Below are 16,591 nucleotides of genomic sequence, written 5' to 3' on the forward strand. Positions count from 1 at the left end.
ATCTATAATTTATGAAGCATTCATGCTATTTTATTATCTGTTTTGAATGATTATGGGTTTTATTATACTCTTTTATATTACTTTTGGGACTAACCTATTAACCGGAGGCCCACACTACAAGAAATATGTCAACTTATGACCACCACTATTGGTCACTGAAAGGTCACAAATTTCCATTTATGACCTTTTTGTGACCAAAAACAGAAGGTCAAAAGCTGGCCGTCGTAAACTGACTATGGCGACCTTTCTTCTGGAATGGTCAAAGACGTTTACGACCAAAATATTCCTACTGTGGCGTTTTGGTCACTAGCAACCTCCCCCAGGCCACGTAGGCATCCAGCGTGGCAAGCTGATGTGGCACAAGATTTAGCCCGGTCCAATTGGGTGTTTATATGGGCCGAGCCCATTAATTCAGCCTTTTAATGTATTTTTTCCCTGTTCATTTTGGTCAGCTACATGGGCCAGGCCCAACAATTCAGCCTTTTATTTTCTAGGCCTTTGGCCTTTTTGCTTCGATTTCTTATTTGGGCCTCAGCCTTTTTACAATCCATTTTGGACCAGGTCCCACTAGTCAGGTCATCTAATTAGGTCCCACTTGTCAGTTTTTTTTTCATTTTAAAGGACCCACGTCTTCTCTATTTGGGCAGCAACCAATAACTTGATTCAAACAGAGCCAATAACACATAAAATTTCAAACAATAGCCAAACAAAGTACTTTACAATCAGGTATTCAACAGCCAAACACGTCTTCTCTATTTGGGCAGTACAAACAACTATTCAACTATAAAATACAGCTGAATATTAACATGACTGGTGGCAGTGTTTGTCACCCTGGTGAAGATCTGTTGGCTGGACTAGATTGACACCATCCTGATGAGTCCCCTCTCCATTAGGTCCTTGATGGCCCTGCGAGCCAGCGACCCATTGATCTACAGCACCATAAAAATCAAACAAACATATGACACACTAATATACATTGTGCATACTTGAAAATGCACGGTGCTCACATCAATCAGTAGTTCTAATGAACAAGGCATGTCAGGCACATATTGTTGACAGTAAGAAGCAGGGACATGTTAATTAAGTGTAAAGCAGCAGCATCAAACCACATTTAACTATATGAAACACTACAAATCAATGGCTATGTTGAATATCTGTGACACATGACATAAATGATGACCAGATGGCCATATCAAATCCACTGCACCCTATCTATAACATGGCACACCAAGCAAAATCTGCACAAAAAACTGATGCAGCAGCCGAATCCAGCATCCAATCAATTCATAACACTAGCGCATGGGTGTGTTCTTACAATTGTACAGACTGACCCCAAAACAGAGCATCACAGTAAAGTACTTGACCAGGAGCCATGATGCATCACACACATATCCTACCATCCCCAGATGTCACTTCACATAGGAAGGAAGGAAGGAAGTAAGAATAACAAATCCAGAGGGAGTGCGTTACCCTGAGTCGCTCGGACAGGATGGAGGGCGTGATCTGCTTGTACTTGGGCACCTTGGTGAGTAGCTTGTCGTAGGTGGCCTGGTCGAAGATCACCGTGTTGTTCACCTTCTCCTTTTGCTTGCCCTTGCTCCACTTCTTCTGCTTGCCTCCACCCGACTTGGCCGGCTTCGACGATGCGGTGGGTGCTAAACACATTGTTGGGTGCGGTGGGTGCGGGTTTTCGTTGGGATTCTTCTCCTGGAGTTCCTTGTACACCAACTTTTGACAAATGAAGCCCAAAATCTGCGGGTTATAAATCATAAAAGTTAGGAATATAATCAAGTGAAGCCGTGCATATATTTCTGGACAGCAAACTAAATAGATGGCTGCTCTCAAACCGTACATCCAAACGAAGCAAATAAGTACTCTACGGAAACCTTAGAACATGCTTTACAACTCATATGTAGAGGCCAACTTGAAATTATGAGCATAACAAACTTGTTTTTCAGTTAGAAGCTCGCTGCCCTAAACAGTCAGGTAGTGCAGTTTTTTAACTGAACCAAATTCAGTTTAGAGAACAGCCGCAAAAATCCAAAAACAGGATCACTAGACCGAGTAAACTGAAACTGCATAGCCGTCTAGTTTAGAGAACTAAAACTTAGCTAGATGAGGTACAAACTGAAACAGCATTCATTCAGTAGCAAAACAACCACCTTAGCTAGCTAGTCCGTGAGCATTAACCAAGCATGCATCATACAGGAAGGAACAAATATGATATGAACTAAGACCAAGGCCACATACAGGACCTCATCAATCAGGCCACCCTAGTTTGGTTTCACAGCCACAACAGAAACTAGACTACAACATAGCAGCGATAGGAAAAACATCACAGTAAGGATCAAACCTTGTTTGGGGAGTCGATTTCCTCCTCGTCGATGTCGTCCATGGAGGGCTCCTGCTCCATCTAAATGGAAGAAACAAGAAAATATGGGCTTACAGACAGAGCTAGCAACAATTTTTACAAACAGAGAAGCTGTCAAATTTTCTGTGATTATAAAATCTTCTTCCATTTAGCAGTTCTCTTTTGATTATAATCATTTACTCCCTCCATTCCTAAATATATGACGTTTTGGTAATTCAAATTGAATAACCAAAAGGTCATATATTTAGGAACGGAGGGAGTAGTTCATTGTCCACAAAATAACAGGTCGCAACTAACACTGCTGAATCAAGCAGAGGAAAGCAGAGTTTATGTGAGTCAATTCATACAAGCATGATAAACAATTCTTCATGGCACTCAAACCATTCGAGGGGCAACAATTTATTTACGCTGCAGCTCCAAAGTGCTAGATTACTAAAACATGAGATTAAATCAAACCCATTTTAGAGTATTGCTGGAAACAATGCTCGAATAAAGGAAACATTGCTCTGTTCTTGCTGAGTACCACTACAAATGCTACGTGCAGGAGCAGTTATGTCATTTACTTTGTTTTTATACAAGTAACATGGACAGTATTGGCTGGAAGTTTGTCTAGCAAGCGAGAAAGATCAGCGATCATGCTTTGTGTACAAAGTTCCATAGGTTTGCAACCCATTCTATAGTTCAATACAATATAACATGAAGGAAGGAGGAGGCAGCAGTAGCTACATGGGCAGTTCCATCCATCCAGGCAACATACATACTACTACTACATAGAGAAAGAGGTGAAAGGAAGGGGGTCGGTCACCTTCTTGTCCTTGATCTCGCTGGACTGGATCCAGGTCTTGATCTAGTCGCGGTAGTGCTGCAGCTTCTTGATCTCCTTCTTGAGGTCCGCCTCGAACTTTTCCTTCTGGTTCGCATTCGCGGTGTCGTAGACCTGGCCGAGACCCCGGAGAATCATGAGAAACTGTGTAAAATCCTGAGAATCGGGGGTGGGGGAGAAGGGGAAGAGGAGGGGGGACCTTGTTCCAGATGCTGTCAAAGACGTCGACGCCCTCCTGGACCTTCTTGAGCACGCGGTCGATCTCGCCCTGCAGCTTCCGACTTGCGCCCATGGCATTCGGTGCACACTGCCTTGCCGGACTTGCCCACCTCCAGCTGCCATGGAGGGCGTCGAGGGGAGGGAGGTGACCCCCATAACCATGGCTGCCAAATCCCTCCCTCCGGATCGAGGCTGTGTCCGCCAGATCGGCGTGGCCAAGGCCGCCAATCCGCCTCGCCTGCTCGAGGAGGTGGTGGCCGTCGACGGTGGGAATGGGGGGCGACGGCGGCGGCGGCGTCCATCTCCGCATGGATCGCGCGCGTGGGGGTGCGGGGAGGGGAGGGAACTGGCGGAGGGATTCGAAGGTGGGTGGCACGAGCGGGTGGAGGGATCCGAAGGTGGGTGGCGCGAGCGGGCGGAGGGATCTGACGTCGTGGCTGTGGCAGGGGATGGGGCAGCGGCCGAGGACGGGGCGCGGGCTGGATCTGGATCGGGGAGAAGGGGAAAGAGAGAGTCGGCGGAGAGGGGGAGAGAGAGGCGGGCGCGGGCTTCTAGGGTTAGGATTAGGGTGCTGAGAGGTGGATGGTTCAGATCGGCTAGAACGGACGGTTCAGATCGGCTAAGGGGGGTGATCCGTGGGATGAGCCCTGATTGGCTCAGAAAATTTATGGTTTAAATTAGTTTCTAAGTACTAAAACTATGGGTGTTTTGTGAAGCAGCTATCAAAAATATTTTGCAAAACGGCACAACTAATTTTTTCTCTGAAGTTAGACCACATTTTTTGGATGATCGCCAATTTGCATGCATTTTTATCTTTCTAGCTATTTTTAATCATTTTTCGAGTGCCCAAAATAAGTTTTTTTGTGAAGTACCTATAATATATTTGTTGCAAAATTGGACCAAATCAATTTTATAAAATACTAGGTCATGTTTAATGCACAATTGACCAAATGGTTGGGTGTAAAAAGTTTTGATCCACCTCTGGTGAAAAAGACAAATTGTCGCCGATTCAGTTGGAAGCGGGTCAAATTTGAACTGTAGCTGCCTCATAGTTTGCTCTTTATTTTTTACAAAAATCATTTCTAGGTACATAAGTATCTATTTAATCATAGAAACACCCAAAAAATTCCAAGATTCAACCACTAGCTAGGAATGGTCAAGCCCGCCGTTTTGACCGCATTTTAAAACGGGCATAGAAAATTCAAAAAAAATCAAAAAATTGGGAAACCTTCACATTGCGTCATCATAAGTGGCCAAGTTCCTAGGAAAAATAACAAACTTGTAATACGACAATTATTTTAAAAAAGTGTTCTCAGAAACGAGCTATCACGTATGGAGATCAATGGCTTTCAAGCCAAATGATCAATCTTATGGCCACATTCATGGCATAGTTTGTTCAAATGATCTCATATTGTGCACAAGGGTGCATATTGGAATGGCAAACAATGTTGCCTAAGGAAGTTTTCATTTTCTTTGGACGAAAAAACCATTTTTCATTTTCCGAGTGCCTGAAAGGAGGTTTTTTTGTGAAGGAACTACCAAATAATTGTTGCAAAATTGGACCAAATCAATTTTCTAAAATACTAGGACATATTTAATGCACAATTCACAAAATGGTTGGGTGTAAAAAGTTTTGATCCACCTCTCGTGAAAAAGACAAATTTCCGCCTATTCAGTTGGAAGCGGGTCAAATTTGAACTGCAGCTGCCTCATAGTTTGCTATTTATTTTTTAAAAAAATCATTTCTGGGTACATAAGTATCTATTTAATCAGAGAAACACCAAAAGTTTTCCAAGATTCAACCACTAGCTAGGAACGGTCAAGCCCGCCGTTTTGACCGCATTTTGAAACGGGCATAAAATATTCAAAAAAATCAAAAAATTGGAAAACCTTTGCATTGTGTCATTATATGTGACCAAGTTTCCAGGAAAAATAATAAACTTGTAATACGGTAATTATTTGAAAAAAGTGTTCTCAGAAATGAGCTATCAAGTGTGAAGATTCATGGCTTTCAAGCCAAATGATCAATCTTATGGCCACATTCATGGCATAGTTTGTTCAAATGATCTCATATTGTGCACAAGGGTGCATATTGGAATAGCAAACAATGTTGCCTAAGGAAGTTTTCATTTTCGTTGGACGAAAAAACCATTTTCCATTTTTCGAGTGCCCGAAAGGAGCTTTTTTTTGTGAAGGAACTACCAAATAATTGTTGCAAAATTGGACCAAATCATTTTTATAAAATACTAGGCCATATTTAATGCACAATTGACAAAATGGTCTAGTGTAAAATATTTTGATCCACCTCTCGTGAAAAAGACAAATTTCTGGCGATTCAGTTGGAAGCGGGTAAAATTTGAACTGCAGCTGCCTCATAGTTTGCTATTTATTTTTTCCAAAAATCATTTCTAGTTACATAAGGACCTATTTAATCATAAATACATGGTTTGGTGGCGATACGTCGAGGTTTGGGCGGTGGCCGAGGGCCCCAACTCTAGAGCGCGTAAACTCGCATGCCCGCCGCGTGGTCACCGCGTGATCGTGGTGTTGCCATATGTTCTAGGCGGCCTAGGCATGTCTAGTGGGTTGGGCACTCCTCAGGTTGGTGCTAGGAAGAAAATTACAACATAAGATTCTCACGAGGAGACCAATCGATGCTCAAACATGAATTAGCAGCCAAGTGTTTGATTAGCGGTACGGAAAATGTACATGGCTAATGGGCGTGAGTTTTGGCTGAGGATGATCAGTTACTAAGAAGACCGTTTTCACAAATTTTCAGCTCAAAAGGAGGAGCCTAGGTGGTACTTGCTTTGCAAACCACCACACTGGACATAAATACGAATGTTCAAGCTCGGCTCAAAATAATGAATGGATTGAGCTGGCATTTGGTGGAGGATGGTTATTTGGGCATAGGAAAGCATTGTAGAAAATGGATACTATTTGGACATGCCAAAGTGGTACTTCCTTCACAAACTGTTACTCTGAATAGAATAGGAAAATGAATATTTTTGAATTATTTTTGAACTAGGCAAGGAAGGTTTTTACATATTTGACGAAGATATGACCCAAAGAATTTATGAGATTTTTTTGGGAATTTTGGGAATGACAGAAATATAGGTTGCTTCACAACCTAGGGCAAAAACTGCCACATGGACATGACACATAGGCAAAACTGATGAGGTGGCGCCTAGTCATAGCAACCCACCACAATTTACAAGGCTATGACCATCTATATTGGTCGTTAACAACTAGAAATAAGGCAGCGGACTAGCACTGTTAGCTTTATAACCATTTCATGTAAGGAAATTATGACCTTTCTGACCAAAATGGTCGCAATGGTTTAGGGTTTGGAGCCCCTCGAACAGCTTTTGACCAATTGGTCTCAAATGGTCATAAATCTATGACCAATTCTTCCAGGGTCACTGACAGAAGGTCATAAGTTGACATATTTCTTGTAGTGCCAGCCCATATTGCTGTTTTATTGCCTGTTTCAGTATTTCGAAGAAAAGGAATATCAAACGGAGTCCAAATGGAACAAAACCTTCGACAGCGTGATTTTTGGGAAGATTGTGATCCAGGAGACTTGGAGTGTATGCCGGGGGGTCATCGAGGAAGCCACAAGATAGGAGGGTGCCCCCCTATAGGGCGCGCCCCCTATCTCGTGGGCCCCTCGAGCACCTCCCGACCGACTTCTTTCGCCTATATAAGCCTACGTACCCTAGAAACATCGAATATCAAGATAGATCGGGAGTTCCGCCGCCGCAAGCCTCTGTAGCCACCAGAAACCTCTCAGGAGCCCTTCCCGGCACCCTACCGAAGGGGATCCCATCACTGGTGGCCATCTTCATCATCCCAACGCTCTCCATGACGAGGAGGGAGTAGTTCACCCTCGAGGCTGAGGGTATGTACCAGTAGCTATGTGTTTGATCTCTCTCTCTCGTGTTCTCTCTCGTGTTCCCTCTATGGCACGATCTTGATGTATCCTGAGCTTTGCTATTGTAGTTGGATCTTATGATGTTTCTCCCCGTCTACTCTCTTGTGATGAATTGAGTTTTCCCTTTGAAGTTATCTTATTGGATTGAGTCTTTTATGAGAACACTTGATGTATGTCTTCCCATGCTTATCTGTGGTGACAATGGGATATCATGTGCCACTTGATGTATGTTTTGGTGACCAACTTGCGGGTTCCGCCCATGAACCTATGCATAGGGGTTGGCACACGTTCTTGACTCTCCGGTAGAAACTTTGGGGCACTCTTTGAAGTACTTTGTGTTGGTTGAATAGATGAATATGAGATTGTGTGATGCATATCGTATAATCATGCCCACGGATACTTGAAGTGACAATGGAGTATCTAGGTAACATTAGGGTTTTGGTTGATTTGTGTCTTAAGGTGTTATTCTAGTATGAACTCTTGAATAGATTGATCCGAAAGAATATCTTTGAGGTGGTTTCGTATCCTACCATAATCTCTTCGTTTGTTCTCCACTATTAGTGTCTTTGGAGTGACTCTTTGTTGCATGTTGAGGGATTGTTATATGATCTATCTATGTTATTATTGTTGAGAGAACTTGCACTAGTGAAAGTATGAACCCTAGGCCTTGTTTCCTATCATTGCAATACCATTTACGCTCACTTTTACCACTTGTTACCTTGCTGTTTTTATAATTTCAGATTACAAATACTCTTATCTACCATCCATATTGCACTTGTATCACCATCTCTTCGCCGAACTAGTGCACCTATACAATTTACCATTGTATTGGGTGTGTTGGGAACACAAGAGACTCTTTGTTATTTGGTTGCAGGGTTGTTTGAGAGAGTTCATCTTACTCCTACGCCTCCTATGGATTGATAAACCTTAGGTCATCCACTTGAGGGAAAATTGCTACTATCCTAAAAACTTGTGCACTTGCAGGCCCAACAACGTCTATAGGAAGAAGGTTGTGTAGTAGACATCAAGCTCTTTTCTGGTGCCGTTGCCGGGGAGGCTAGGTAAACGACACTCACACCCCGTCAACTAAGCTCTTTTCTGGCGTCGTTGTCGGGGAGGTGAGTGCTTGAAGGTATATCTTTAGATCTTGCAATCGAATCTTTTTGTTTCTTCTTTTATCACTAGTTTAGTCTATAAAAGAAAACTACAAAAAATGGAATTGAGTTTGTCTCATACGCTTCATCTTTTTAATATCTTTCGTGAGTATGATGGAAAGGAAAATTGTGCTCAAGTGCTAGAAGAAGAGATCTATAAAATGTTTGTTACTAAATCTTTGAATAATGAGCATGATTGCAATGTTGTTAGGATGAACTCCTTGAATATCTGTGATGCTAATGATATGCAAAGCCATAAGCTTGGGGATGCTATGTTTGATGAATATGATATTTTTTGTCCCCCAAGTTTTGATGAGAAAATTTATTATGATGAAAGCATGCCTCCTATTTATGATGATTATATTGATGAAAGTGGGTTTGGAAGAGTGTCAACTTTAGGTAGTATTGATCCCACTATTTTGGAGGATATTGAATCTTATTGTGATGAATATGAAAGTGGATTTGGAAGAGTGTCAACTTTATTTAGTGATGATTCCACTATTTCGGAAGAGGTTCCAATTGATTATGAGAACAAAGTTGCTATCTATGATGATTATTGTGATGACTTGTATGCTATTAAGAATAAATATAACCATGAAACTTGTCATCATGATTTTAATTTTTAATTGGATTATGCCTCACATGATAATTATTTTGTTGAGTTTTCTCCCACTACCATTCCGAATGAGAAGAATTTTGCTTATGTGGAGAGTAGTAATTTTCTATGCTTGTAGATCATGAAAATAATGCTTTAGGTGCTGGTTATATTGTTGAATTCATTCATGATGCTACTGAAAATTATTATGAGGGAGGAACATATGCTTGTAGGAATTGCAATAATGCCAAGTTTCCTCTCTATGTGCTTAAAACCTTGAAGTTGTGCTTGTTTTACCTTCCTATGCTAGTTGATTATTGTTCCCATAAGTTGTTTGCTGACAAAATCCCTATGCATAGGAAGTGGGTTAGACTTAAATGTGCTAGTCATATTCTTCATGATGCTCTCTTTATGTTTCAATTCTTATCTTTTATGTGAGCATCATTGTCATCATCATGCCTAGCTAGAAAGGCATTAAAGAAAAGCGCTTGTTGGGAGACAACCCAATATTTATACTTACTGTTTTTGTGTGTCCACATGATTATGCTACTGTATTAATCATGTTTTATAGCTTTTGTTTCAATAAAGTGCCAAGTAGAACCTTTGGGAAGACTTGGGTGAAGTCTATATGATCTTGCTGTAAAAAAACAGAAACTTTAGCGCTCACGATAATAGCTGCCATTTTTTACTGGAGAGTGGTTTTAGGTTGATTCTCTTTGCAGATGATTAATAGGCAAATTACTCAGGTACATCAATTTAATTCATAATTTTTGGGTTCCAAAAGTATACTTTTGATACAGATTACTACAGACTGTTCTGTTTTTGATAGATTCTGTTTTCATTGTGTTGTTTGCTTATTTTGATGAATCTATGGCTAGTATGTAAGGGTATGAACCATAGAGAAGTTGTAATACAGTAGGTTTAACACCAATATTAATTCATAATGAGTTCATTACATTACCCTAAGTGGTGGTTTTATTTTCTTATGCTAACGGAGCTTACGAGTTTTGTGTTGAGTTTTGTGTGGTTGAAGTTTTCAAGTTTTGGGTAAAGATTCGATGGACTATGGAATAAGGAGTGGTAAGAGCATAAGCTTGGGGATTCCCAAGGCACCCCAAGATATTCAAGGACAACCAAGCAACTAAGCTTGGGGATGCCCCGAAAGGCATCCCCTCTTTCGTCTTCGTTCATCGGTAACTTTACTTGGAGCTATATTTTTATTCGCCACATGATATGTTTTGCTTGGAGCGTAATTTCATTTTGTTAGTATTTGCTTGCTGTTATTTAGAATAATGTTTTGCATCTTTATCTTCAATAAAAAAGTCAAGGATAGCCTTTGCCATGCTTATTTTGCTAGTATACATGTTGCTGTTTGAAAACAGAAAGTTTACCGCTGTTGCACAAATTCCCTAGAAAAGTCAGAGAATGGTATAATGCTGAATATTTTTGAATATTAAGCTCTGATAAATTTATTACAGTGGGAATTTTCTCTCATAATTTTTGGAGTCAGGGAAGTATTCATACTCTTGCATTCTTTACAGACTGTACTGTTTTGGCAGATTGCTGTTATGGTTGCATTGTTTGCATATGTTTGCTTGTTTAATGATTCTATTTGAGGATAGGAGTGTTAAGTATGCAGAGACATTTAGTATGCAATGTTGAATAATAATTTTTGTGATTTGCTACAGTAGGAAATGATAAGGTTTTGCATTGGTTTATACAAACCTATCTCACGAGTTCTTGTTGAGTTTGTTGTGGATGAAGCTTTTGATAAAAAGAGAAACCATGATATGAGAGGAATTAAGGAGACACAAAAGTTCAAGCTTGGGGATGCCCAAGGCAACCCAAGATAATATTGCAAGAAGTCTCAAGCATCTAAGCTTGGGGATGCCCCGGTAGGCATCCCACCTTTCTTCTTCAACAACTATTGGTTAGTATCGGTTGAACCTAAGTTTTTGCTTCTTCACATGAGTTGTTCTATCCTTGCATTGTCATTTTATTTTGTTTCTCTTGCTTCTTGAATACAATACCAAGATCTGAAATTCTTAAATGAAAGAGAGTCTTCACATAGTCGCATGATTATTTAGCTACTCATTGATCTTCACTTATATCTTGTTGGAGTTTGTCATTTACTCATGTGCTTCACTTATGTCCTATGAGTAAATGGTTGAATGAGTTGAATTTCATAAATCTGAAATTATATATGTTTCATTTTCTTATCCCATGGGGAGTAATGAATTCACATATAAGAAGTAGAGGTTGTAAATTTATTGACGGTTAGCAAGCATTGTATTAGTCATTTGAACAATTCATGAAAGAATATTGAAGGAAGAGATATTTCACATATAAATATATTATCATAGACATCTTTTATAATTGTGAGCACTCATTATGTATGACATGCTAAAGAGTTGATGTTGGACAAGGAAGACAACGTAATGGGTTATGTTTTCTCGCATCTCAGTTAAAGTATATTGTCATGGATCATTCAAACATGTTGAGCTTGCCTTTCCCCCTCATGCTAGAAAAAATTCCTTGCACCAAGCAGAGATACTACTTGTGCTTCCAAATATCCTTAAACCCAGTTTTTGCCATGAGAGTCCACCATATCTACCTATGGATTGAGTAAGATCCTTCAAGTAAGTTGTCATCGGTGCAAGCAATAAAAATTGCTCTCTAAATATCCATGACTTATTAGTGTGGAGAAAATAAGCTTTGTACGAACTTGTTATGGAAGCAATAAAAGCGACGGACTGCATAATAAAGGTCCATATACAAGGGGCAATATAAAGTGACGTTCTTTCGCATTAAGATTTTGTGTATCCAACCCTAAAAGCGCATGGCAACCTCTGCTTCCCTCTGTGAAGGGCCTATCTTTTACTTTATGTCTTTTACTTTATGCAAGAGTCAAGGTGATCTTCACATTTCCTTTTTTCATTTTATCCGTTGGCAAGCACTTTGTGTTGGGGTGGTCCTGATATATATATCCAATTGGATGTACGTTAGCATGAACTATTATTGTTGACGTCACCCAAAGGTGAATACGTTTGGAGGCAACATTATAAGCCCCAATCTTTCTCTGTGTCTGATTAAAACTTCATAACCACAAGTATTGCGTGAGTGTTAGCAATTGTAGAAGACTATATGATAGTTGAGTATGTGAAGTTTGCTAAATCAAAGCTCTAACATAGACTCGTCCTGAAAGTAAGATGAATTGCAATTGTTTGATGACTAAGAATGAAGTTTTCTAGTTTTCAAGAAAGTTTATGGTCTATGCTTTAACATGTGAATAGCTTGTTACTTGATTATGAATAGTTTTATGAGATGAACTACTGTTATGACATATAATTATGCTAGTAAAGGTGATTGAAATTATCATTGATCAAACTTGTGCACCTCTAGCATTCACACTTCATAAATTCTTTCTTTACCATTTACCCACTCGAGGACGAGTAGGAATTAAGCTTGGGGATGCTGATACGTCTCCAACGTATCTATAATTTATAAAGCATTCATGCTATTTTATTAACTGTTTTGAATGATTATGGGCTTTATTATAAATTTTTATATTACTTTTGGGACGAACCTATTAACAGGAGACCCAGCCCATATTGCTGTTTTATTGCCTATTTCAGTATTTCGAAGAAAAGGAATATCAAACGGAGTCCAATTGGAACGAAACCTTCGGCAGCGTGATTTTTGGGAAGATTATGATCCATGAGACTTGGAGTGCAAGCCGGGGGGTCATCGAGGAAGCCACGAGATAGTAGGGCACCCCCCTATAGGGCGTGCCCCTTGTCTCGTGGGCCCCTCGAGCACCTCCCGACCGACCTCTTTCGCCTATATAAGCCTACGTACCCTAAAAACATCGAATATCAAGATAGATCGGGAGTTCCGTCGCCGCAAGCCTCTGTAGCCACCAGAAACCTCTCGGGAGCCCTTCCCGGCACCCTGCCGGAGGGGGGATCCCATCACCGATGGCCATCTTCATCATCCCGGCGCTCTCCATGACGAGAAGGCAGTAGTTCACCCTCGAGGCTGAGGGTATGTACCAGTAGCTATGGGTTTGATCTCTCTCTCTCGTGTTCTCTCTCGTTTTCCCTCTATGGCATGATCTTGATGTATCTTGAGCTTTGCTATTGTAGTTGGATCTTATGATGTTTCTCCCCCTCTACTCACTTGTGATGAATTGAGTTTTCCCTTTGAAGTTATCTTATCAAATTGAGTCTTTTATGAGAACACTTGATGTATGTCTTGTCGTGCTTATCTGTGGTGACAATGGGATATCATGTGCCACTTGATGTATGTTTTGGTGACCAACTTGTGGGTTCCGCCCATGAACCTATGCATAGGGGTTGTCACACGTTCTTGACTCTCTGGTAGAAACTTTGGGGCACTGTTTGAAGTACTTTGTGTTGGTTGAATAGATGAATCTGAGATTGTGTGATGCATATCGTATAATCATGCCCACTAATACTTGAGGTGACAATGGAGTATCTAGGTGACATTAGGGTTTTGCTTGATTTGTGTCTTAAGGTGTTATTCTAGTACGAACTCTTGAATAGATTGATCCGAAAGAATAACTTTGAGGTGGTTTCGTACCCTACCATAATCTCTTCGTTTGTTCTCCGCTATTAGTGTCTTTGGAGTGACTCTTTGTTGCATGTTGAGGGATTGTTATATGATCTATCTATGTTATTATTGTTGAGAGAACTTGCACTAGTGAAAGTATGAACCCTAGGCCTTGTTTCCTATCATTGCAATACCATTTACGCTCACTTTTACCACTTGTTACCTTGCTGTTTTTATAATTTCAGATTACAAATACTCTTATCTACCATCCATATTGCACTTGTATCACCATCTCTTCGCAGAACTAGTGCACCTATACAATTTACCATTGTATTGGGTGTGTTGGGGACACAAGAGACTCTTTGTTATTTGGTTGCAGGGTTGTTTGAGAGAGACCATCTTCATCCTACGCCTCCTACGGATTGATAAACGTTAGGTCATCCACTTGAGGGAAATTTGCTACTGTCCTACAAACCTGTGCACTTGCAGGCCCAACAACGTCTACAAGAAGAAGGTTGTGTAGTAGACATCAATGAACAGTGAGTGGTGGGAGTGGATGAACAGGACCCGTGGCGTTGCCTCTGGATGAACAGGACCCCGATCGATCGAGCCGGTTGGGGCTAGATGAATAGGACCCTGTGGAGGGCTAGATGAACAGGACGACCCCGTGGAGGGCTGGATGAATAGTAGATGGTGGAGGGGTGGATGAACAGTAGCCCGTGGAGGGGTGGTTGAACAGGAGCCCGTGGAGAGGGGTATTTGAATAGTAGCCGATGGAGTAGCGCGCGGTGGAGGCTGGATGAACAGGAGCCAGTGGATGAACAGTCACGGGTGGAGGCTGGAGGAGGTCGATTGTGGATGAACAGTAGCCCGTGGAGGCTGGAGGAGGTCGACGGTGGAGATGAACAGTATCCCGTGGAGTCCCGTTTTTCGGTACACCACACCCCTCCCGATGAACAGGACCCCCGTTTCGACCTTAGCGCTCCAACACAAGTCTGTTTCATCCGTTTTGCAGTACGCCACACCCCTCCCGATCAACAGGACCCCCGTTTCGATCGTAGGAGGTTTGTTTCCTCCGTTTTGCGGTACGCCAGACCCCTCCCGATGAATAGGATCCTGTTTAGAATGTGGCCGGTCGAACACAAGGCCGTTTCCTCTGTTCTGCGGTAAGCCAGGCCTCGTTTCCATCGCCTTTTCCGTCCAAGCCCTCCCGATGAACACGGTGACACATTCCGTTTTGATCCAGCCGGTTGGCTCCCCATGAACACGACGACGACGATGTTTCTCCGTTCTGACCCAGCCATGTACAGGAGCCCTGGCCGTACGTATGCGCGAGTAGGCGTTCGAGACCCCGCCCGCATGTACGTACATGGCCGTATTTTCTTTCTTGCACCCTAGCCGCTATACGTACGTGTACATGCTACGTGCACGCCTCTACTATGACATGTGCGCGCCTCTACTACGACACCTGCGCGCCTCTACATCCACCAGTATGTACGTACACGTTCGCGACCAGAATGACAACACTATGTACGCTTCGACGAGGTGGGTCCCGACTGTCAGGCACTTCCTTGCATGCGAAGATGTAGCTGGTGGGTCCCAGCAATCAGGGGGTGAATCGTTTTTTTTCGGACGCACTTCCTTGCATGCGAAGATGTAGCTGGTGGGTCCCAGCAGTCAGGTGGCGAATCATTTTTTTTGCCCGGACGCACATCCTTGCGTGCGAAGATGTAGCTGGTGGGTCCCAGCAGTCAGGGGGGAAACATTTTTTTCACGAAATATGGTGGCCTGTGTTGGAAATATGCCCTAGAGGCAATAATAAAAGGATTATTATTATATTTCTTTGTTCATGATAGTTGTCTTTTATTCATGCTATAATTGTATTATCCGGAAATCGTAATACACGTGTGAATACTTAGACCACAACATGTCCCTAGTGAGCCTCTAGTTGACTAGTTCATTGATCAACAGATAGTCATGGTTTCCTGACTATGGACATTGGATGTCGTTGATAACGGGATCACATGATTGTGAGAATGATGTGATGGACAAGACCCAATCCTAAGCATAGCACAAGATCGTATAGTTCGTTTTGCTAGAGCTTTTCCAATGTCAAGTATCTTTTCCTTAGACCATGAGATCGTGTAACTCCCGGATACTGTAGGAGTGCTTTGGGTGTACCAAACGTCACAACATAACTGGGTGACTATAAAGGTGCACTACAGGTATCTCCGAAAGTGTCTGTTGGGTTGACACGGATCGAGACTGGGATTTGTCACTCCGTATTACGGAGAGGTATCACTGGGCCCACTCGGTAGTGCATCATCATAATGAGCTCAAGGTGACCAAGTGTATGGTCACGGGATCATGCATTACGGTACGAGTAAAGTGACTTGCCGGCAACGAGATTGAACGAGGTATTGGGATACAGATGATTGAATCTCGGGCAAGTAACATACCGTCTGACAAAGGGAATAGTATACGGGGTTGCTTGAATCCTCGATATCGTGGTTCATCCGATGAGATCATCGAGGAGTATGTGGGAGCCAACATGGGTATCCATATCCCGCTGTTGGTTATTGACCGGAGAGCCGTCTCGGTCATGACTACATGTCTCCCGAACCCGTAGGGTCTACACACTTAAGGTTCGGTGACGCTAGGGTTGTATGAATATGAGTATGTAGCATACCGAAAGTTGTTCGGAGTCCCGGATGAGATCCCGGACGTCACGAGGAGTTCCGGAATGGTCCGGAGGTAAAGAATTATATATAGGAAGTCCTGTTTCGGCCATCGGGAAAGTTTCGGGGTCACCCGGTATTGTATCGGGACCACCGAAAGGGTCCCGGGGGTCCACCGGGTGGGGCCACCTATCCCGGAGGGCCCCGTGGGCCGAGGTGGGAGGGGAACCAGCCCCTAGTGGGCT

General features: G+C 42.2%; 1 pseudogene; it reads right to left on the reverse strand.

The window, feature by feature from the left end:
- Window positions 1–773: 773 nt before the first annotated feature.
- Window positions 774–2,413, reverse strand: LOC119321238 (annotated as a pseudogene).
- Window positions 2,414–16,591: the final 14,178 nt, after the last annotated feature.

This window comes from Triticum dicoccoides, chromosome 6B (genome assembly GCF_002162155.2).
Source record: "Triticum dicoccoides isolate Atlit2015 ecotype Zavitan chromosome 6B, WEW_v2.0, whole genome shotgun sequence".
Lineage (NCBI taxonomy): Eukaryota > Viridiplantae > Streptophyta > Magnoliopsida > Poales > Poaceae > Triticum > Triticum dicoccoides.